The 23,621-nt window shown below is 48.4% G+C and overlaps 1 long non-coding RNA gene across 1 annotated transcript in view; it reads right to left on the bottom strand.

Moving 5' to 3' along the window:
- LOC140218759 (uncharacterized) overlaps positions 1-19,157 on the bottom strand; it is a 145,384-nt gene extending 126,227 nt beyond the window's left edge. Inside the window, exon 1 of the long non-coding RNA XR_011894937.1 lies at positions 19,069-19,157. This is a non-coding gene — a long non-coding RNA (uncharacterized lncRNA). The remainder of the gene's footprint in view (positions 1-19,068) is intronic.
- Positions 19,158-23,621: the final 4,464 nt, after the last annotated feature.

The following is a 23,621-nucleotide window of genomic DNA, read 5'->3' on the forward strand; positions in this document are numbered from 1 at the left end:
GGCGGCACCATCAATTTTGGTGTCATTAGCAAACCGGTTGAGCTAAACTGGTTAACCTCCCTGCCTTTCCTTCTCCACTTTTGAAGATGTCAAACACAAAGCGATCCTGTCACACCTCAATCACCTAAATGTAGGAAACAAGCTATACAACTATATCAAAAGCTTCCTTACGGACCGGACGGTGAACATAGAAATTCGGGGCACAATAAGAGAAAACATTAAGCTAGGCAACAAGAGAACACCACAGGGATCGGTGCTATCCCCTACCCTTTTTAACATTGCAATGATCGGGCTGCCAGAGAGACCCGGAAAGCTAGAGGGCCTCTGCCACACTCTCTACGCTGACGACCTCACCCTTTGGGTCGACAGAGGCGGGACCGATGGCCAAATAGAAGACACCCTACAAAGGGCAATCTGGGAAACGGAAAGCTATCTGAGACCCATAGGGCTAAAATGCTCGCCGGAAAAATCGGAGATGCTAATCATGAGCAAACAGCAGGTCAATATCCAGCTCCTGGTCAACAACAGCCCGGTCCCAAGGGTGGACAAGATCAGGATACTGGGTATGTGGATACAAGAAAATGGGAGAAACACCGAAACGATAAACAGACTAGAAGCCACGACCAACCAAACTTGCAGGCTTCTCAAGAGGATAGCAAACAAGAATGCGGGGATGAAGGAGGCGAACCTACTTAGGCTTGTCCACTCTTTCATCATTAGCCGAATCACCTACGCTATCCCGTACTTAAAGACAACTAAAGCAGAGAGAGACAAGGTAGACATCCTCATCAGGGAAGGTGTCAAAACAGCCCTAGGTTTACTACCGTGCACATCAACGGAGACGATCCTCAACCTAGGAGTATCAAACACCCTAGAGGAAATGTGCGAGGCGAAACTCACGGCACAATATGTCAGATTAACTGGCAGCAAAACGGGCAGATCCATCCTTAGGAAACTGGGCTACTAGAGCCCAGAGAGAGAGAGAGAGAAGGGAAGACGGAAAGGCAGGGAGGTTAACCAGACTGAGTCCAGTTTGCTACCCTACACGTGGGGAGGGGAACGGGGAGTGAAAGAGGGAGAGAGAGAACTTAGGTGTAGGATGTCTATAGTCGGGCACTCAAGTCTGTTGCCCTCAGGTAGCGAAAAAGCGCTCGAACTGCTTTCTGGGTTAATGAACTGTGAGGCCAGGCTCCCAAGATCTTCGCTTCCGTAAATGGCCTGTCATCCAGTCTATTTAAGGCACACTGGAGAGTCTCGCGTTGATTATCGAAGCGAGAACAGTGGCACAGAAGGTGACTGATGGTCTCTTCACACTTGCACTTAGCGCACATTGGTGAATCCGCCATTCCAATACGATAGCTGTAGGAGTTGGTGAATGCTACTCCTACCCACAGTCGACACAGCAGTGTTGCGTCACGTCGTGGAAGGTTCGCTGGTAATGTAAGTTTTAGTGATGGGTCGAGGCTGTGTAAACGACACTTAGAGTTCTGTGGTGTATGCCAGCAACCTAACGTGATTGTACGAGCGAGACTGCGAAGCTCTCTTGCAGCATCGACTCTTGATAGAGCCCAGAATCGTGAGAAGGGATAACCACCTTCCCCAAATAAATTATCAACAGGTTAAGAATACACCCCTCCCAAGAAACATGCACCCCATACACAACGAGGAGCGGAGGAGAAGCAGTCCAAAGACTCCAAAGCTCCCTCCTCCAAAAACAATGGATAGTGTACACCGATGCGGCAGAGTACCCAGAAGGGCACTACGCTGCAGTAGTAGTGAGTGACAAAGGTGTGCTAACCTCGAGCTGCAGCGTGAGACACTCTTCACAAGAGGAGGCAGAGATGGCGGCGATTGCCCTGGAAATCAGAAACCCATCAACCAGAATAATTATCACCGATTCTAAAATTGCAATCAAAGCCTATGACACCGGCAAGGTGTCCAAAGAGGCAGGCAAAATTCTACAAGTAGGCAAAGAGAACGTACCCAACGACCTAATTAGAATAATTTGGGCGCCCGCACATAGTGGACTCACAGGGAACGAGATCGCCAACGAGGTCACCCGAGGACTCACACACAGGGCCCCAGCACAGACAGACTACACCCTGTCCAAAAAGCGAGACCTAACCACATATAGAGAAATTCTAGAACACTATAGAATGGGCAGGAGAACCCTCCCTTCCCCCCACAGATCTCTCACAAAGAAGGAAGAAGTAATCTGGCGAAAACTGCAGACGGGTACCTTCCCAAACCCGTATGTCCTACACAAATGGCATCCTGAGGTGCACTCTTCCAAATGCAAAAACTGTGAAGGCATAGCGACCCTAAATCACATGCTCTGGGCTTGCCCAGCACTAAATGGTCTACCTGGAAATAAAGACTCATGGGAATCTTCCCTCCGTAGCCAGAAAGAACAAGCCCAAAAACAAGTCATCGGTCAAGCCCAGGCCGCTGCCGGAAGCCAACTAATTCCGGCCGACGTCTAGGGGGGAGGTAGACGGTGAAAGGGGGAGCTGCGTCTCACCCCCATCACCCATACTCCCTGACCGGTGCAAATAAAGTGCTTTCTCTCTCTCTATCTCTCTCTCTCTGTACTTTTCCTTTCCTTTCCTTGCTGTCATTGAATTTTGGTCCCAACAAAAATCGAGGATTCGACTCCCACCAAAGGTCATGGGTTCGAGTGCCTTAATTAACACCAAAGGTCGTGGGTGGCACCATCAATTTTGGTGCCATAACGCCTGACGGTAAATTTTTTGATATCCACGGACAACGTATGTCTCGACCCATGAGGCACTTAAGGCTTTCGCCCTAAAACTAGGAGGGAGGATTACGTCACGCCGCCAGTCTTCCCTTCGTTCGAAGCCATCCCCTTCGCTTTTTTTCCCCCTCAAGAAGCCGGCCGAACATGTGATCTCTGACACAAATCTTGTTGGCCAAAAATGGTTTGTTCCCGGTGGCCCGTTTCTGCTGGTGGCCTGTTCTGGTGTCACTGGGGCGCACAAAACAAAACGGACGAATGAAAACCGCGGCCATTCTCCGACTGCGCAGAACCAATATCGAAGGTACGGAGCTTGGTACAAAAGCGTAGATGTATGGCGCGTTCGAGCGTACATTTCATGCACACACACACACACACACACACACACACACACATATATATATATATATATATATATATATATATATAATTCTTTTTGCTGCTATGCTTCCACCGCTAGGTCAAACATCCGTCATCATGTGCAAGTCAGACGAGGTGTGTGGGAAAGCGCCCTTGCATAATTTAGCAAATCCGCTATTTTCTAATATTATTTCAGCCGCTTTAGAGACGCGCTGCGACAACCGGCTGAAAGGCGAACGTAAAAATTTTCAAGCGTGGCAACGTCATTGCCATATTCCACTTCCATTCACGACTTCCTTAAGATATATATGACGATGTTAATAGACACCAACATTGGGGATGAGCGAGATCTATTTCTCTCGGGAAACTGGAAATTGTGTGAAAATGTTTGGTCACCACTTGCCACTTTTAAAAGCAGCTTAAGAGTTCCAAGCATTTTTCTTGAAACGGAACATTCTGGTCCTAAAGTGCTGAACAGGCTTTCATGTTTGTTATGTTATGTTGTACAGCCCTGAAACAAGTTCTCTTTAATTTCACATTTGGGTCTGTGGGTCAGTCTTGTCCATCAGCGTTCTCGGTTCCGTATTCTTCCTTCCAGCGCCATTCTCTAATGCGCTGTGCAGTTATGTAATAATTCGGGGTGACCAATACGAAGTGTGGTAGACTCGGCTCGCCAGCGAGGACTGAGAGGCGCAACTACCTCTTCTCGGCCAGGTCAGGTGGGCAGCGGAGGCCCGTGAAACCTCGGACTGAGGGTACCACACACATGCTCTTTTCTTTTATTCAGTGTACTTAAGGAGAGGTCGGTGCCTATCTGTGGCGCCGGCTACTGCTCTTACGTGATAGTTATCGTCGGAAAGTTGACACAATCACCAAACTGTACAAACAAACACATGAACGAACATTCACGTAGTAAGTCTCAGTACTGCAATATAAATAAATGTTCACGCAATAGAAGAGTTCACAGAGCATAAATACTCAAAACTGAAATCTGCACCACTTCACTTCAATGAACTTTCTATATACCGGGTGCTTCAGCAAACACTTTCAAATATTCTTAAAAGTTGCCTGTGGCAGGTAACCCAATTCCAGTTCATGAGCTGGTCTACTCGAATAGGCGGACATTACTTGCACAAGAAATTGAAATGCATAATCCACTAATTAACAAAAATTCACGAAATAAGATATTAACTAATTATTATATGGCCCATATTGCATTTAGAAATTGTACCGTGGAGTTCGCAAGGCGGATCCACTTGGAACGAATTCTCAGGAAGACACCAGTTTAGATATAATAATTCCCGAACTTTGCGGAGAAATGCATGGGAGTTCCAGTTACCTTCACGTTTAAATGCATGAAACGAAGTTTTGTTTAAAAAATAACTGGTAAAACTTGTAACTGTTAACTGGCAACTGCTAAGAAAGAAAGTAATGGGTAAAAAAACATTAACAGAGGGCAAACAAAGAAACAAGTAGCCACTTGCTTCGCTGTGATAGCCTTCTTACCCTGGATGCTTAATTCGGCTTCTTGGACGAGAAGGCGATGAAAGGATGCATGCCATCTCTTGCGTCGAGCACGTCTCCTCGCAATTGGGTCACACTGCTATGGTGTAAGGCTCGCCGCGACGACATGACGATGTCTGACACCTGCTTCTCCAACAGCGAGCCCACGTACTACGACAGCGACTGCACCGTCGTGGAAGGCAAACGACCGAAGAGGAAATACCGCAGCACAACGAAAGACGTGAGGAAACAGGGCCCTACTAGACCACCTACTGGAACTTACGCGATTGCCGTATGTGCCTCTCGACGTCTCAGATAGCTTAAATTTTAGTAAAAAAGCAGATTTTAGACGCCTATCTCGGTACTGTGGCTCCTGTAGGAATTAACGACGCACGGTTCAACAGCATGAGAATCATAGTTGACATCGCAAGTAGCGACGTTAACTATGAGTAGCCATGGAACAAGCTGAAAGCCCGCGCGTATATACCAGGACAAACAGAAGTCATCTCGTTCATCGCGCACGTTGGTCGCACTAGGTAAGGCGTCACTTCCGATGTCGTCATTGACTGCAGCGAGCAAGAATTCCAAAGGCTTCCGTCTTCAACAGCGAAGGTCGTCATCGACTTTCGCCGCTTCGGCTCCTTGATGAGCGTCGAGTTTCTTTTTGTGGGAGACACTCGACCCGATCGCGCCAACGTTGGCTACGCGAGACACCCCTCGGCCCGCCCTTATGTGCCCAAACCACTGTAATGTGGCGAGTGCTTAAGGTTAGGTCATGTCAGCGCTGTTTGCACTGCCTGACATATATTTATGCACAGTGAAAGGAACGAAGGGCTGAAATTGCGACGTACCACGCGAGGCAGACTCCAAGAATTGTCCCAAACAGAAAAAGGACGCGAAGATAGAGCGCCAAATGAGCAAGACAAGCATGTCACACAAAGAGGCGGCAGGGTAAGGGCGGCATCGGAGGAGGCGGTTGCGTCGCCGACGTTGACAAGCTTAAGAAACGAATGAGAGTTCCCTGGCTTGATCTGCGCAGGTACAGCAGGAGGTGGCTGAATCGGCCTCGGTTGACCTTCCAGAGACATTGCATCAAGTGAGCAACTCAAGGCCGCACTGGAATGCGACGCTTGCAGCCGCGGACATGGACCTCGGAATGTCAGAAAGAACAACGACAGTGCACCGAGCCATCTCTCAGAATATGCCATCAAGTCCATGCTGCGGCAAGTTATCGATGCCCTGAAGTTGTTACCCTCTTTCTATCTCTCTCACCGTCTCTAATAATAATAATAATAATAATAATAATAATACTAGGCCCGAAAATATACCCGTGTATATATGTACTGCCGCGCATGGTCGCGCAAGCAGGTCTAGCGTAGTAGACCGCATTGATTGATGCTGGGAATGATATCGATAAAACCATGCGAACTAGCCAAGAAACAATTGCATGCGCATTTCAAACCTCGATCTGAGCTCTGCGTATCGTTTATCTGTCGACTACGTAACCTCTGGCAACTACACTTCGCGCACAGCACCAGTTGGCGGCGACCGCTGCTTTTAGTGTATAACGCCATAAAAAAGAAGTCTCGTCGACTAGGCCAGCACCGCCATTGACCTTTCGGGCGCTAAATCTTTCCGGTACAGGCGCTTGGTTTTCTTGCCCGCGTTCCAACGTGCGTCTCGAAGTGAGCTGCCGTTTTCCTCCCGCTCCTATCGCCTCCTCGTGTACACGACACCGAGCCGACCCGCTGCCCAAGACTTTTCCTCTTCTAGTCCAGGATTAGCTCGACCGGTCGCCTACGCCAGACTTTGCACTGGCGGAAGTACTTGCGCTCATGATGCGAACTCTGTTCGTATCACATGAGCGCAGAGACTCCCGTCAGGCCCTGTCACGACAGATGGCGCCACACTTCGTGGTGTGACGGAACAGTTACAGTGATCTCTCCCAGTTACACCAGCTATGAATACAACGTCATCGAGTTTTACGGATTCGTGAAAACCTCTGTAGCGTTTTAACGATAAGGTTCAACCACCCCCTTCTTCCTCAAAACGGTGTTGTATTATTTTAACTCGTTCTTATTGTAGTCATCAGAAATTTCCTGCAGCATTCCAGACGCATTCAAAAGAAAATTCAGCGTCGTCTTGCTGTACTGCACAATCAACGCTGGAAGTCGTTTTGTGAGTCTCTCGACCCACGTAAACCTCTGTCGGTTGTCTGGAGAACAATCCGTGGTCTTCGAACAGCTCCTCAACAGCGTCGTCCATTTAAGTCTCTAGCCCTACATCAAGGACGCCGAGAAGTCGAGGTGGCCGAAGATTACTGCGCAAGGATCGCGGGTCCGGCGCTCACGTATTCACCTTGCGCACCTATTCCCATTGTGCCCCCTTGCTCCCGGGATCCTCGTATGGACGCTGCTTTCTCCATCGAAGAACTGGAGGCCGCACTTGCTGGTTGCAGGCGATCTTCGTCACCAGGACACGATGGCATCACATACTCTGCGCTTGTAAACCTTGGTCAAGAGGCCAGAGATGCCCTTCTTGGCCTATACAACGCATCATGGCGTGACGGCTTGGTCCCTACAACGTGGAAATCCAGCCGGCTTGTTCCACTCCTCAAGGCTGGCAAATCCCCGTTGGAATTGTCATCTTACCGTCCAATAGCACTGGCCAGCTGTGTCGGCAAGGTAATGGAAAGAATGATACTTGCACGGCTAGAATGGTACTTGGAATTCTACAACGTCTATCCAGAGGTAATGGCTGGTTTTCGACGTGGCCGCTCGTCAATAGATAGCGTTATCGACCTGGTAACATACGTACAACACCAGAAACATCTGAAACGAATCACTGCGGCCCTATTCCTTGATGTTAAAGGTGCGTACGACAATGTAGATCATCAGGCAATTCTGGACGCCTTAGAAGCTGTAGGGATTGGTGGACGCACCTTTCGCTGGATATGCAACTATTTGCATGGAAGATCTTTCTTTATTTTGACTGAAGACGGACCAACGCCATCTAGCTATACCAGTCGTGGTGTACCGCAAGGCGGAGTACTCAGCCCTACCCTTTTCAACCTGGTGCTCGTTGGTCTCGCTGATTCGTTACCGCAAACTGTACAGCTCTCCGTATATGCAGACGACATTTGCATATGGGCTTCAGGCGTGACACGTGTACAAGTCCGCGCACGACTTCAGAAAGCCTCAACGGCTGTGTCAAGATACCTAAGAAGACAAGGCCTGGAGCTTTCTGCTGAGAAATGTGCAGTCGTTGCTTTTACTCGTAAATCGATGTCTCCGTATGCTTTGCGGATTAATGACCAAATCATACGATATAGACGAACGCACCGATTTCTTGGCGTCATCATTGATAGAGACTTGTCTTGGAGCCCTCACATCTCGTACATGACAAAGCGTTTGGCCGCCATTGTGGACCTTCTTGCGTTTCTCGGCGGGAAGTCCTGGGGCGCAACAGTACCGTCAATGTTGCAACTATATCAAGCACTGTTTTTGGGCTTCCTGCGGTACAGCTTACCTGTAATAGGTAATACTTGTACTACGAATATTCGCAAACTCCAGAGCGTGCAAGCCCAAGCACTCAGGACTTGTCTCGGTCTTCCAAAAACAACGTCATTGATTGCGACAGTGGCCATAGCCAGAGACGCGCCTTTGACAGTCTACATTGATACAGATGTCCTGAGAGCGCACATCCGACACCTGACTCGGATTCCCTCACACCATCTTGCTTGCTTGCCAGCAAAAAGGCCACTTTCAACTTTTGCTAAAACTATTGCAAGACATCAGTCGTACTTGCCATCAGAATTTACGCCCGCTTCACGATTGTCAGATCCATTGTGGTGTCTGCACCGGCCGCAAGTGCAACTGACAATTCCAGGAGTCAGAAAGAAAGCTGGAGCGCCATTACAAGCTTTGAAGCAAGCAACTTTGGAGCACATTCACAACGTGCACAGATTCCGGAAACATATATACACAGATGGCTCAGTAAAACTCAACAGCGCTGCTGCTGCAGTCATCATCCCGGCACAATCTGAGGAAATAAAATTAAGAACTTCATGTGTGACCACATCGACGGGTGCAGAACTCGCGGCGCTCCGTGCTGCACTTGATTTCATTAAGCAGAAACCACCGCAACAATGGACAGTCTTCAGTGACTCCAAGGCAGCCCTTCAGTGCATACTAAGCCCAATGCGCCACGGACCCAATGAACAACTGGCCTCAGAAATTCGGCACATATATCATCAAAGCTATGATAAGGGTCACAACATAATCTTTCAGTGGCTTCCAGGACATTGTAACATCAGCGGGAATAACCAAGCCGACGAAGCCGCCCGATCGGCACATGAAAGTGGTCAACGAGTTTTCATTCCGCTTTCGCGAACAGACGCTGCGGCTGGGCTGCGATTGATGTCCCGTGAGTGTACTTTGCCCCTGTGGGACTCAAATGTTTTCACCATGTGTCGGTTGCGTTCGTTGTCTCCGGACATACGGATGCACCTCCCGCCTGGATTACCACGACGTGAACAGACCATGCTTTACCGTCTGTGGCTAGGCGTTGCCTTTACAAACGCCTATGCTTTCCTCATAGGAATGGCCAACAGCCCCACGTGCGACACATGTAACATCGACGAGACGCTCGCACACATTATCTGTGTCTGCCCGCGATACAGTGCTGAGAGACAAGTGATGTGCAGGGTACTGGACCAGCTGGACAATCGTCCACTTTCAGAACTAAAAGCTTTAGGCCAATGCTCCGAAAGAACATCCGCGTTGAAGGCCTTACTCGCGCTATTAACGTTCTTGCGGTCTACGGGGCTTCACGACAAACTCTAAGAATGCCGCCCCCTACCGTTCTGTAGTGTACGCGCTTTGTTCGTGCTTGTCTCCCTTTCTTTCTGTCTCCCCCTTCCACTCTATTTCTCTTTTTATCCCTCTTAACCCTTCCCCCTGCGCAGGGTAGCCAACCGGAACTACCTCTGGTTAACCTCCCTGCCTTTCTCTGCATTATTTTCTCTCTCTCTCCTGCAGCACTGAGCTTGAGAGGGAAAGAGAGAGAGAGAGCGTGCGCGCGTGTGGGTTTGCGAGAAAGTGCGGATAAAGTTCGTCCGCCATTGGAAAAAAGCCCGCGAAGCCATTTCCCTCACTTCTGAAAGCTATTAGCGGCTGTGCTTGGTGCAGCACGTGTAGAGTCTCTGTCAGATGGATGAGCTCCTTCAACACCTTGAACAAAGGTAGACTTTACGACGAGGGAAACGCGCACGGTTTCACATGGTCTTGCCCCCTTCACTACTATAAGGAAACTTATGAGGAAGGGAGTTCGGCGAATTTCTGAATCATAACTTCAAACCTTTTGTAATAAATCTACCTTCACGCGCAGTTTTATATTGCTTTTCTCGCAAAACGTAACAATTCAAGCAGTGATTGAAAAATTGCACGCTTGCGACTGTATACCGATGGCTTACGCGTCTGTTCCGTTGACAGAACTGTCTTGCTTTCACGGTTTGCATCACCGTGCGCTTTCTTTTTTTTTGTATTTGCTTTCCACATGGACATCAGTCACTATCTTATCTTATCTTGTTCTTATCTCCAGTGCTTTGATCTCGTTAACGTTGGATGCGAGTTCTTCTGTACAGAAAAGTTGGCCTTTGATGAAGAAGCCGGCGTTGACACATTCCCATATATAGGCAGTGGGACGGCAAGTGTAGGCGACTGGCGTTGGTGTTACTTGTTTGAGACGTATTTTGCGCGGCAGATCTTTTCTGTGCGCAAATGGACACGAGGAGAAAAGCTATACGGAAGCCTCTTGCGTGAGCTTGTGGCAGCAGCGATCACGACGTGCAGAAATGGCGCCATCTGGGCGCGGAATTTCCCAGCGTTACGTCATTAGCGACGAATCCCAGGTGCATATATTGTCGCACTTCGCGACTTTCGCAGTATTTCCTCGTCTCGGTTCATTACGTGACTTTCTGTGCAATACAGCGCTGCGCCCAACTCCTATAAAGGCGCGAGAAGTAAGCTGAATAGAAAAAAAAACTAAGAAAAAGAAAGGATGCATATCCTCGGGTGATAACAGTCAAACTAAACCCGACATTGAAATTTTCTCTCTATCTTTTTGCAATTTAAGGAAGCGGTTTCCTTTCCCTGGCTCAATTTCATGGAGACCTAAGCGCTAAACATGGAAGCAACAAAGTGAACTCCGCCGCTCACTCCACTTTTAGAAACTTTGGGGGGAAACGTGGATAAAATATATAGGGAAAGTATGCGTTTGACAGGCTTCAGTTAAGGGGACCTTTACCATGGACCTGTTGAAAAGCCTTGCCCCTACCATTAAAGAACACAAGACGTGCTCAACGGGCTGCTTGTATATACGACAACTGCGATAAATGTATGCGCAAGCAAAATCTATTTTGTTTTTTTACATCTCGAATTTGTTATCCGCGTCAGTGTTCTAGGTGTTTTCAATTTAACGAAGTTCACATTTTACCGAAACAGTTATTGGGTCCCATCGACTTCCTTTAAAATGAGCTTTTTCTTGACAACAGCTCCCGCCATATACCAGCTGCACTCGCCAGTCATGCAGATTCTGGCTGCTTCGAGATGGGCGATTCTGGCAGATATGTATCCAGCTGCAGCGCAGTCTCCGACGCTTCAAGCGGTTTCCGATTATCTTCCGGCGTCGGCACGAATGAAGCTCTGGATGCGTGGATCACTCTTTCACTTTGATATCCACTGTATGCTCATCGCCATCACGACTGCCTTCCTCATTGCGACACAATGCCAGGACGAAGTCATCACCTTCGTTTTCTACGTCTGCAATGATGATCATCACCATGTTTCTCTCGACAGCCGGATGTACACTGACAGCAGGGGAGCGACCAGCCATACATATATGGCCAGCTGTATACCTGAGTAGCTGTACCTGGCACTTCAGCCACTTTGCTGTCGGTGTGCTCGGCCTGTCCATATATGTCTACGAACCTACATTATGGAAAAGTCGAAGACACCGACACCAACAGACCACTTAATGAAATAACGCATGATAAAGTTTCTTTGATATTCCTAGAACATAATACTTTGGCAGCCCCACTCTAGAGTATACGCCAACTGCCAGTGAGTGTCACCTCGTGCATCATCGAGATTCAATGCCTGCAACGCCGCTGGTGAGCTCCTAAGCACGCCAACGCTGTGGGACGCCTGTGAGCTGCCGCGTATGGTTATATACAGGGTGTTTTTTTTTTAGCTGCACCAAATTTTTAAGATTAGAAAAATATAAATCACAATAATGCTTCGTTTACCATTCGATTGTACGGATTGGCAGCCTCTAGATACAGATCATTGCCGCACTTACCTGCGTAATTAGCGAAGCTCGGTAATTAACTTTCTAATTATAAACAATAAGTGGCTGCAGCAAATGAGTACTTTGGGGCCCGTCCTCGACACTTCCTATCCCAACGATCAAATTTTGAATAGCGGATTTCATGTGGGAGTTACGCGAACAATTAGTTCCCCTTGGCAGGCTCCTTGGAAACGAAACTGGCTGGAAAAAGAGCGTATATGTGTCGTCGATGTCGCCGCCCGTCTGCCTTTCGTCAAGTCTCCGAGGTCACCGCCGGTCCGGCCCCGCGAGCAGCTTGCGTTACCTCCTTGCTGACTGCGGCGTTGGCCTAGCGTTTCAATGGCGGCTGTCCGCCAAATTTACTTCGCCATTCATTTGGGCACCACGTGTCCACTTCCATTGACGACATGCCGTTTCACGGGCATTGTGGTATTGTGGGACAGAAATGGCGGGCAAGGCTCACCGAGAAGGGCTCCGTTAAGAATATATATTCCGTCGTTCGAAGGACGCCACTTGTGTTCTGCAGCCTGGTGCCGGTGTATAGATCGCAACGTCTTTTAGATATAAAATGTAAACACACCTTACGAATGGTGAAGCATTGAAAGCGATCGAAAGGCTTAGCGTAGCGCCGGCGCTTTTCACAGTGCTCTGTAACTATACGCGTGGGTATGGCATGCTGCTGCCGGTATGCTGCTAGGCAACTGCTGTTGTTAGAAAGCGGTGACATAGCCCTGGCGATGCTCACGATGCTGCCGAGTGCTTTATACACAAACGTTCAAGCACTGTTTGAGGGTGTAGGCGTGCGTATGAAGGCTACTATCGCTGTAAAATAATTTACCCCCTTATTCGCTTTTAAAGGGCCCCTCACCCGGCCCTATAGCAAAATTTGGTTATACGTTGGAAGTTGTTACGTGTCCTCTAGGGAGAGTTCTGCCGCAAAATGTTTTCAAATCGGCTCATTAATAGTCGAGATAGAAATACTTCAGTGCCGCGAACCTATGATTTCAGCAGGTGGGCTCCACTGCCGAGAAAGACGCTCTCTCCACTCGCCCCGTCTAGCCTCCGCAAGCGAAATTCCTTCCCTGCATTCTCCCATACCGGACCTCGATGATCGCGTGGATATACGTCACAGGCCCCGCCTTCATTTTTTTCTCCTCCCTTTATTTTTCGGAGCTACGCACTTCCGCTGACGGCGTCGCGCACGAGCTCTTGTCTCGTTCGCGCAGCGCACGATTTTGCGCGCTGTGCACAACGAAACATGTCTAGCGGTATAATTCAGTGTTTCACGAATACTGAGTCGGAACATGCGGATCGCAGAGCGCAATCACGCACTGGAGCACGGTAGAAAATGGCATAGTTTCGGTACCTGCGCACATGACAGCACGACTGTGGGAACAAGCACACGAAGCGGAAGTACATCTCTCTCGCTTCTTTGCGATGTAAAACAAGAAACACGCAGACATTTCGTTTGTGTGTTTTATTATTTCTCTAAACTTCGCCAATTCAAGCAACAGACCACACAAATAACAGATGTTGCCTTGAATAATTCTCGAATAATTCTCACCAGCTACGTCACACTGCGGACACGATTACGTAGGCGCTGGAGCCCGACCACGTCACCGTCCCTCTCCGGGCGGATTCGCCGCGAGCGAAGAGGGAAACGGCGTTCGGATTGAAATTCCAGTCCCTTCCGCGGGCGTAGCGATGTAATTCTTTGCAAACACGATCGTTGGGGCGCATTGTGTGCTCTGCGCTTGTCAGTTCAACATGGCCAGACCTGTTGAGTGGCCCTTTAAGTTCACACGAGGGTTTTGCTTTTAGAGTGAAGCTCTTAGGCACACGTTCTTGCGGCGAGCCTCGGCGTTGGCCGACGGCGTCGGCGTAACCGAGCGAATGAGTGCCGCGAGGAATGAAAGCGAACTCGAAGCGCAGCGGGAGGTGAAAGAATGTGATAAGCGCAGGAGTAGGGTGCAGTGTAACCATGAGGCGGAAAGCGGAGGAGGAGCAGAGAGGAGATGGCCTGCGTATGCGGTGAGTTGCCGGCGGCCTAGGTATCCGCAGCCACGTGGGCGATCTCATCTGCGCATCGAAGGCGAGGGCAAGGTGCCGTGAGGTGGGGAGGACTGCGCTCATCGGCGGAATCAGCGGCTGAAGTCAGTCCGCTGTGCCAGCGTGTGTGACGGGCACCGCTGCTCCTCCAAGGGGCGATGGCGAACGGCTACGAGTAAAGCTCGATGTAACCCTCGCTTCGGTGTTGTCGCCGCTGACGCTGGTGGGACGACTACCTCGCGATGAAGGGCTGCTCTCGTCGTTGGTGGAACGAAAGCGCGAGAAGAAAAGCGTAGTGCCGTGCAAGACGGGCTGTGTGCCGACGATGGCTACGATATGGCGCTAGAGTAGCACGCGCCGTCTGTATGGAAACAAAGTGCTGTATTAGCGGAAGTGTGTTTGCGGCTCCTGCTGTGAATCGCACCTACGCGTCACCCACGCGCGGCCTCTCGCGACCTCCCGATTAGCGAGACTTCGCTCCGTTTGGAACGTGCCGCACGAGACAGATTGTCCGCGCCAGCCAATATGTCGCGAAATGAAAACACGCATAGAGCTGCGCTCAAATTTCGCATTAGGGAGTATCGTAATCGACGGTGAATTTTTTCGAGCACACATCAGCCTACACTGTTCGCATAGGACCGGCAGCATATTCAGCGGAAGAAATGAAGTTTCGAGGTAGACATGCGGTTATGTAGAACTTTTTTAATGGCTCAAATTCCATGTGCGCACTCAATGCTTGTAGTGAAAGTCTTGAATAGAAAATTTGAAACTAATATCCGCGTTTGCTTTCGCACGCTACTGTGCTTCTGGCCCCAAGCGTCCGTTCGTAAGAGCCGAAAATTCTTTCCTTCGTGCATATTTTTTTGGTGTACTTATACCTTTTCCTGTGTATATGGTTGCACCGATGGCCGCGTAGTGCGATGTGCTGACAATACCGGAAGCTGCGCTTTATAGGCTTCGGCAGTTTCAGTGGGCTCACCAAGTATGCTCACGTAGCAACCCAGCGTCAGCATGTTTAATTACGGCATCGAGGCGGCGATACATTCCAGACCCTCACCAGCTGTCTTACCTGCATAGTCACCTAAATGCTTACGTGCTGTGCGGCGAAGCGGCAGAACAGAGCGAAACCGCGCACGTGGTGAGGCCCAACTTAAATTTTATTTTTCTCGCTTAAAGCAAAACATCATTTCTCGCGACTTTATTCAGTGCTTGCCAATGAAGAGCCGCATCAAAGATGACATACAAGATATTTTTACTTGGATCGCATCAGTGCGCATAAAAATGACTGAACATGCAATGAAAAACACATTTTGTACGGTCTCTAGATTGGTTTGCGGGAAATTTAAATAAACACGTGCCCACAAGCATAAAGAGAAAAGAAGGATAGGAAAGGCATGGAGGTCAACCAGAAGAGCATCCGGTTTGCTCCCCTACGCTGGGGGCGGGGGAAAGGGGAATAAAAAGAGGAAACGGATATATAAATTATGCCTTTGAGCCCATCAGGAAAAGCTCATGGAACGCTCAGGGAGAGAGCAAGTTTTCTATTAAGGAATTGTAAACTGGAAAGAATCTCTTGGCTTTCAGAATTTGTAAGAAGCAGTGGTACACAGAATTTTTATCCTCTCATAATAACATGTCTAGGCAAAGGCTATCGATGCGCAGGCAAAATTTCTTGGGGCTACGTACAAACATAACTTCTAAATATTTTTTTATGTTACACGCACTTTTACAACTTGAGATGGCCATTACTGGACCACACAAGAAATTGACAAAGATATTTTACCTGGAATGCTCTATGCAATATAGCGAAAAGCCACGAATTCTATCAGAAAAATCAGCGATGGTCGAGCGCCATGACATCGACACTTGCCATGGAATGGCCCTCACTAGGCACACGTGGCCCACGTGCCCGCAGGTACGTGCCCGGAGCTTTGCGGCGCCTGAAGGTTTAGTTGCTGTGGTCGGTGGTTGTGTCGCGTTTCTCCGTCACCTAGGCTGCCGGTTGCAGGGCGCATCTGTCGCAAAAATCCACGGCGCGCTGAGATTCGCCGAAGTTCACGTGCTCTTCTCCCATGGGTAACATGCGTTTCAGTGCCATATATATATATATATATACAAACTTCTTTGTGACCACTTTCACTGTTCATATGGCACTCAGCGACCGCCAGCTGCTGCGATAACATAGTTCCGAAAGTTCCAAAATCATACCGTCCTATTCTTTTTTCTCTGTCTCTAGGATAAGACACGACTGTTGCACTAAGCAAGTCGTGCGCGTTTACTGGCCCATGAAACGACGAAGGACTAACAAAGGCACGTAAACATTAGGTTGCCTAAGACGGTGGGAGACCTATTGAGATGCCTAAAGGACGTCTGCCACGAAGCATCTTTGCAGGCTCCACAGCAAACGGGTACTCCTTCGAGGAGTGTTTCTTCAGAGTGTGCGATGACAGCCATGACAGACGCCACTGACAGTGTAGTTTCGAACTATTGGACAACCAACGGGGATGTCCTGAAGCCAAAAATCGAATAAACGTGGGTGCCGAATCGTCACCGCGTAACCAAAATTAGGCTGTTTTCTTGATTGAGAGAAAAGTTTTGCAGACTGCACTGCTTATAAGGGAAGAGAAGCGTTCTGCTAAATTGTTGGTAGCGCAGGAAAAAAGACACGGACATAGCAGACACTTGAGACGACGCGCAGCGCTAACTTCCAAATAAATATTTATTTACAGACTTCACAGCCGTACTTATAGCATGCACTCAAAACGCCCCAAGACACATGTGCAGGTAAGCTCGAAGAAAACCACAGAAACCTCATGCGGACACCTTTGAGGTCATACTGAGGTGTCTCGTTTAACGCGTGTGAATATATTCGAGTCCTTTTGTCGATAATGATATCGAGGGTTTACTAATGCATGCGTCGCTGGGATTATAATTTATAAGGCCTTCAAAATCACCTTTTGAGTTGTTATTAACCATCGTCCCCAAATAAGATGGAACATGGCTGCTTGGCACCAATTATCGGCAAATTGACGCCCAAACAGAGCCATATTCGTTCCATCTGGGCCTGGACTGACGTGGTCATTAACAATGATGAATAGTGGCAATGGTTCTGACCAATCGACTTGTGCAATTAGATGCCTATAGGAAGAGTCTGAGTACACGGCATTTATAACGCCGTGTGATATATATGAATACAACTGCCTACCATTCGGTTGGAAGAACTCAAGCGCTTTGTTTCAGTGCATGACGAAGGACATACTTAAAGAATTCATATAAAATTTTTATTACCTTTACTGTCGCATAAAATAATATTGTTGCCAATTTTCGCATGTGCTAGAAGCGCCCGGCAAATCATGCCTGAAGGTCAACAACAAAAAAGTGACTTTTTTTCAAAGACAGATTGTTCTTGTCGATAGAGTCCTTCACGGCTACACGAAAGCGACAAAGAAATAATCTGTCCAACGAGTCATGAAAGTGTAGAACCCTCACGACATTCATTGACTGCGTATATTCCAAGGGCGTACATTCCAAGGGAGTGTTCGTTATGAATTTTGCAGCCATATCTAGATGTCTCGCGAAGTTTGCTCAAAAGGTCGTCCCTTTCCCGTGTAGCGACTAGTGCGACTGCGCATACGAAGAGTTGGTGCATACCATCTCTTAGGACCAAGTGCTCTAGTTGCTATATTTCACCAAACATTTAGAATTCTTTGCAAGAACAGAATTGCGACGCAAGAACAGTATTTATACATCAACGAGATACATATAACCCAAGACTGCGGCCCATAGTTGAATGCAATTGGCTAATAATGATATACGTTTCCAAAAGCTGAGATAATCTACACAAAGACGGAACAGTAGGAAATAGCGGAGATCCTGGCACTGATGGTACTTCAGGAGTTATCTAGAGGAACATCGTTTCAAGATCTCCACAGACAATCAAGCTTTAGCATATCTCCTGAGCCTTGCACATTCGAAAGGAAGCGCAGCAAGATTAGTGAAGTTCAGCAGCTCGCATTGAATGTTAGCCACACACTTCGTCAGAATATATCTGTCCGGAAACAATTTCACGAGTGCCTATACCCCGTTTGGATGACTGTTAAGGTGCACACGTAGCGATTATTTGTGAAAGAAATGGTCAACGGAAAGCTGCTCGTACTCCGTGCACATTTGCGTTTCAAAAATATTGCGGCTCTATCATGACAGCCCGCATGCAAGTCGGGCACGGCGGTTTTTGACCGTCTTACTGGAAAATTAAATAAACGTTTTACCTTGAAGAACATGAAGGCTGATATAGACAATTACGCGCGGAGATGCCATCAGTACCAAACTAACAAAGCCAAGTTCCCCCGGAAAGGAAAACGAACGATCACTCCTCCGTACTCAAATGCCCCCTTTGATTTGTGCCATCTCGATTTTGCCAAAATCAAAAAAATAAAACGGAGGGAGTGCGCAGGATTCAGTCATTTACATTAATTGCTGACCAGTGCCCCCTAATGACTGCGGCGAAATCCGGAAAGGGAGACGCGAACGTCGCTATTGCGATGATGAAAAGACAAGACAAGCGTTCAAACAAACAAAGGTGATTGTCTCCGATAATCGACCGGCATTCCTAAGTGAGAAGCTTCCACAATGAGTGGATAGGAGGGGTGTGTATCCACTTTAAGATTTTAAGCACCGTACCCGGCTGAGGGAAACGCTAAGTTTAGCAGCGTGGTTCATTCACGACTTGATAACTTTTATTTCTATGTCCCAGGGCTTTCATGGTGACTGTAAGTAGGCCCTTTAGTCACTAAATTTGGTCGCTGCTTGCGACTATCGGAGACTATCGTTGAACTATCAGCGGTAGCCTAGAAGCCTAGCAAACCGGTGCTAACCGGTACAAAACCTGATCACAAAAATCGGCTGTCCTAGGTGCAGACAGGTCACGGGTTTACAGCTGCCTCCGCACATTTCTTTTCTTACTGCGCTACGAAAACTGGGATTCTGGGCAAACAGACGTAACCGTGAGGCGCGCTGCTCGAGAGAAATGAAAAATGGTTCATAAATTCGAGTACCTATAGATCCGTTGTCGTGATTTAACCTGGGAGCGTCCCTGCAGAATTCCTGGTTAACTTCCTGTCTGTCCTCTTCATCTTTCTCCTTCTATCTCTTCATCCCTCCCTACCCTCTCTCTCTCTCCCTCGTCCTCTCTCTCTCTTTCTTTCTTTCTTTCCTGGGCTACGCGTGGCACTTCCATCACCGACAGCTCATTATAGGTGGCTGAAAAGGTGCTCCGATGTAAGCTCGTTTAAACTGGCGGCCACAGGTGTCTCGCGAAAGGCGTCTGTTGTGGTGGGTTATTACTGCACAAGTAGAAGCAGGCGAAGCTGCCTGCTGCTGTTGGTCAATTGCACAGTATAGGCTCCATCCAGTGAACAGGCGCCGCCACGGAGCAGCAGCGGTGTCGCGCTGCTCAGCACCGCCTGTGGCGAGCGACGCGACACTGGGGAGGTGGGAATACCGCGAAATTTAAACTTCGTGCACATGTCGCCGAAAGGCGCACAAATATTCCTGATTCGCCGTTTCTTTTTCTTTCTTTTAGTGTGTGTGTGTGTCTGTCTGTCTGTCTGTCTGTGTCTGTCTGTCTGTCTGTCTGTCTGTCTGTCTGTCTGTCTGTCTGTCTGTCTGTCTGTCTGTCTGTCTGTCTGTCTGTCTGTCTGTCTGTCTGTCTGTCTGTCTGTCTGTCTGTCTGTCTGTCTGTCTGTCTGTCTGTCTGTCTGTCTGTCTGTCTGTCTGTCTGTCTGTCTGTCTGTCTGTCTGTCTGTCTGTGTGCGTGTGCGCGTGTGTGTGTGTGTGTGTGTACATGAAGGTACAAGTGTGGTCCTCGGTGATGTCGCAAATACTTTTTGCGGGTTTAGGCATGCAAGATGAATAGGAGAGTGCTTTCATGTTGCTGCGTTAACCAGCGGAGACAACGCTACTTCGCGTGTTCTCTCCGCGAAAGAAGTGGCCGGCCTGGACGTCTATGCGGAGTGCCGTTCGCAGCAGGGAAATCGACTGTACGAAGTCATCCTGCACGTGAGCGAAGCCTACTGTGACACTAACATTGAAGTCACTAAACTGGCACCCTGAAAATGTTGTGTTTCTAATAGGTTGACCGATCTTTAATCGACGCCTCGCTGTGGGCGATGCATGCCTCATTTCGCTCCGGTGCGTTGTAAGCCGGGGCCTATCATTTGATGCCCATGTCACATTGTTACTTTAGATCGCCATAAAGCTCGATCCGGCTCGGGTACAGCTGCACGGTAACATTGGATCGCGACTTTGCTCGATATGCGTTCAGCCGATCGCGGTCCGCGCATAGTACGAGCTTCACGATCGCAATCGTAGGCTGTCGTCAGCGCCGTCAAGTCGAGTGAGCTAAACTAACTTGATTCGAACTGTTGGACCATGCAGCAGTGCTTGATCGAAATTGAGAAATTTGATCCCATCGGACGCGAATTTGATTGAAAGTGACTGCATGACACCGCGGTACTCTTTCTCTGTGCTTCGTATCTACACCTTCTCTCTCCATTCTCTCGCTTCCCCTTCTACCTTCCCCCAGCGTAGGGTAGCCAACCAGACTATTGACTGATTAACATCCCTGCCTTACTATATTACTCTCTCTCTCTCTCTCTCTCTCTCTCGTCGTCGTCGTCTGGCACGGCGCCAAACGACAGCTTTTGCGGTTTTGAAGCAGTTGTAAGCGGTCTGTCATGGCTCACTACTGAACACAGAACCGGGACTTACTTGCCGACATAATGGGCGCAACTACAAGTCGCTTCGCGCGGCTAGTGAGACAAAGGAGCCCTTATTTATCAGGTCTTTTTATTCGTCAAATTATTCTCGTCCGCTTGCCGCATTTTGTAAACGTCCGGAAGAAGCGTCGGGTTGTTGTCAGGATGACTTTCGATTCTGCATTTTTTTTCTCCATTGGCGAAACGATTAGAGCATATCCTGGAACTTGGGACCCATTCGTAGCCATCTCCTGCTGAAAAATGAGATTTATTAACCAGGATATCGGAATTTATATATGACGCGAATGTTCGTTTTTCATCATGTACAATGATCGAGGTTCGTTATGCCCTTTTCACGAGGTCTGATTTCGCTTGCGAATTCGTTTGCTTGCATATGCGCCTTCCTTTTGCAAGGCGATTTCGCTAATGCAAAGTCGCAAGAAAAATCGCACCATGTGAAGCTGGGCCTCTGACACCAGCAGCCGAAACGATTATCGTCTGTAAATTAGCGCTCGCCAGATTAAAATAAGCTTCCTCGGCATAAAATATTGGTCATCACACACGCCAGTGTTATCCCGATCATGCCAAATGCTAAGGCTACACTGAGCAGTCGTCAAATCAGCACAGTCGTGACAAATGTCTTTTAAATGTTGAGCAAGCAGACCCGGCCATGACCACTGGCGTCGCACTAGCTGAGAAACGCGCACGTGTAGCACGATTAACAAAACAAACCCTCCTCACAAATATGATGATAGAAGCTGACTTACATTACTCTCCTCACAGCTGCGATCCATTTCTTTCGCCGTTCTAGTTCGTAAGGCCTGCCAGGAAACATCTACCAATTTATCCCGGGCTGGCCTTCGTGGCTGTGAGTCTAACGCAGCAGTATCGCCGGTTCCACTCTGTAATTTTTGCGCTTGTCCGTGAAGCGCATGCCATTCCACTGTCGCAAGATGTATCAGAAAAAAAGGGAGGGCTAATTAACAAAGCAAAACTGTCCCAACTGTGGCCGACACGAAGTGCAGTGCGCGTTAAGCTTTTAACCGGCCGAGCCGCAGAGCAACCTTCCCAGTACTGTCGCATCGCTGCGGCAGATGGCGCCAGAGTAGCCACAAACTCGACTGTACGGAGCCTATAGGCAGCTGCGCGAGTGTTACGAAGAGATCAGACAGACAGACAGACAGACAGACAGACAGACAGACAGACAGACAGACAGACAGACAGACAGACAGACAGACAGACAGACAGACAGACAGACAGACAGACAGACAGACAGACAGACGGACGGACGGACAGACAGACAGACAGACAGACAGACAGACAGACAGACAGACAGACAGACAGACAGACAGACAGACAGACAGACAGACAGACAGACAGACAGACAGACAGACAGACAGATAGATAGATAGATAGATAGATAGATAGATAGATAGATAGATAGATAGATAGATAGATAGATAGATAGATAGATAGATAGATAGATAGATAGATAGATAGATAGATAGATAGATAGATAGAGATACTCGAACTGCCGTGAGGAATGTCACTAAAAGAATGTCACTAAAACGATGAGCTACGCCATAGTGTCGAAGCCTAATTTGATCACCGTGCCTAAAGTTGTTCTACCTCAGATAAATATAAATGCACATATATAATTACAACAGTGCAAACAACGAAGACGAAGGGGACATACGAAGCGACAGGACCAAGCGCTGACTATAAACACGAAAGGATGAATGCTTAATGAACCAAGGTGCTTTGGCTTTCGTTGACTCGCAACCGAAATAGTGCACAACTTGGGTACAAAAACAAATGGAAAATTTATCATTACGCTATCTCTCTTGCTCTCACACGAAGATACATGAATGCAGCACTTTCGTCTTCGTTCTTTGCGCTCTAGCAATTGTCAGTCAATACCAAGTAGCCAGATTCACCATTTCTAAACACATGGGTCTCTCTCTCTCTCTCTCTATTTTTTTTTTTTTTTATTTTATTCCAGTCGCGGTGGCTCAGGGGCTACATAGCTTTCTAGTATACAGCTGGAGCACGAGGTCTCGAGTTCGGTTCCCTGCCGCGCGGCCACATTCCAATGGTGCTGAAATGCAAAATCGCACTTCAGTGCATGTCACGCATTGGTTGCACGGTGAAGAACCTCGGATGGTCGGAACCAACTGGCCGGTGCCTACGGTGTCTCTCATAGTCCAAGAAATGGGACGTTGAACACGTGGGACGGTTAACCCAAGCATTGGGGCGTTGTATTCAAAATATTAATCTACATAAGGTGCAATGCGGCCGCCGCGCGCCCCGGACTGCACCCGCAACCAAGTATGGCACGCAGAACGTCATGGCCATTGGACCACGGCGTCGGGAACACGTCGTGCACGCTCACTCCCAGCCGGAAATGGGCATAACCGGAGCTTTCAACGTGCGAAGGCGATTTCTGATCGTTACCGAAGTTCCTGCAGAAGTTATTGCAGGACACGTCTTGCCTCTAACCTCCACAGCTCAGCGAGTTCCGCTGTTTTTTGCAAACGCCTGAAATGGGAGCAGAGAGCGAGGAAAACGTGCGCAATCGACACAGGCGCCAGGCCCTGCTGCCGGAACAAAGATACGTCGCCCCAGAAGAAGGTGCGCCGGGGAAAATGCAGATTACTTCGACGACTGCGCGTCATTCGCCAGTGCGCACCATAAATGGACACCAACGATGAATATTATAGTTGAGCTGTTTTTGAACGCTATATGCGCTTCCGTACAACGAAATCGCTTCTAATATTTTCTTTAACTACAGGCCTTAATGATACTGGATGAGCAGGTTGAGTACGTGCACATGTAAGTGGCATTTGGCGTGT

The sequence above is a fragment of the Dermacentor andersoni genome, chromosome 6 (genome assembly GCF_023375885.2).
Source record: "Dermacentor andersoni chromosome 6, qqDerAnde1_hic_scaffold, whole genome shotgun sequence".
In the NCBI taxonomy this organism is placed as follows: domain Eukaryota; kingdom Metazoa; phylum Arthropoda; class Arachnida; order Ixodida; family Ixodidae; genus Dermacentor; species Dermacentor andersoni.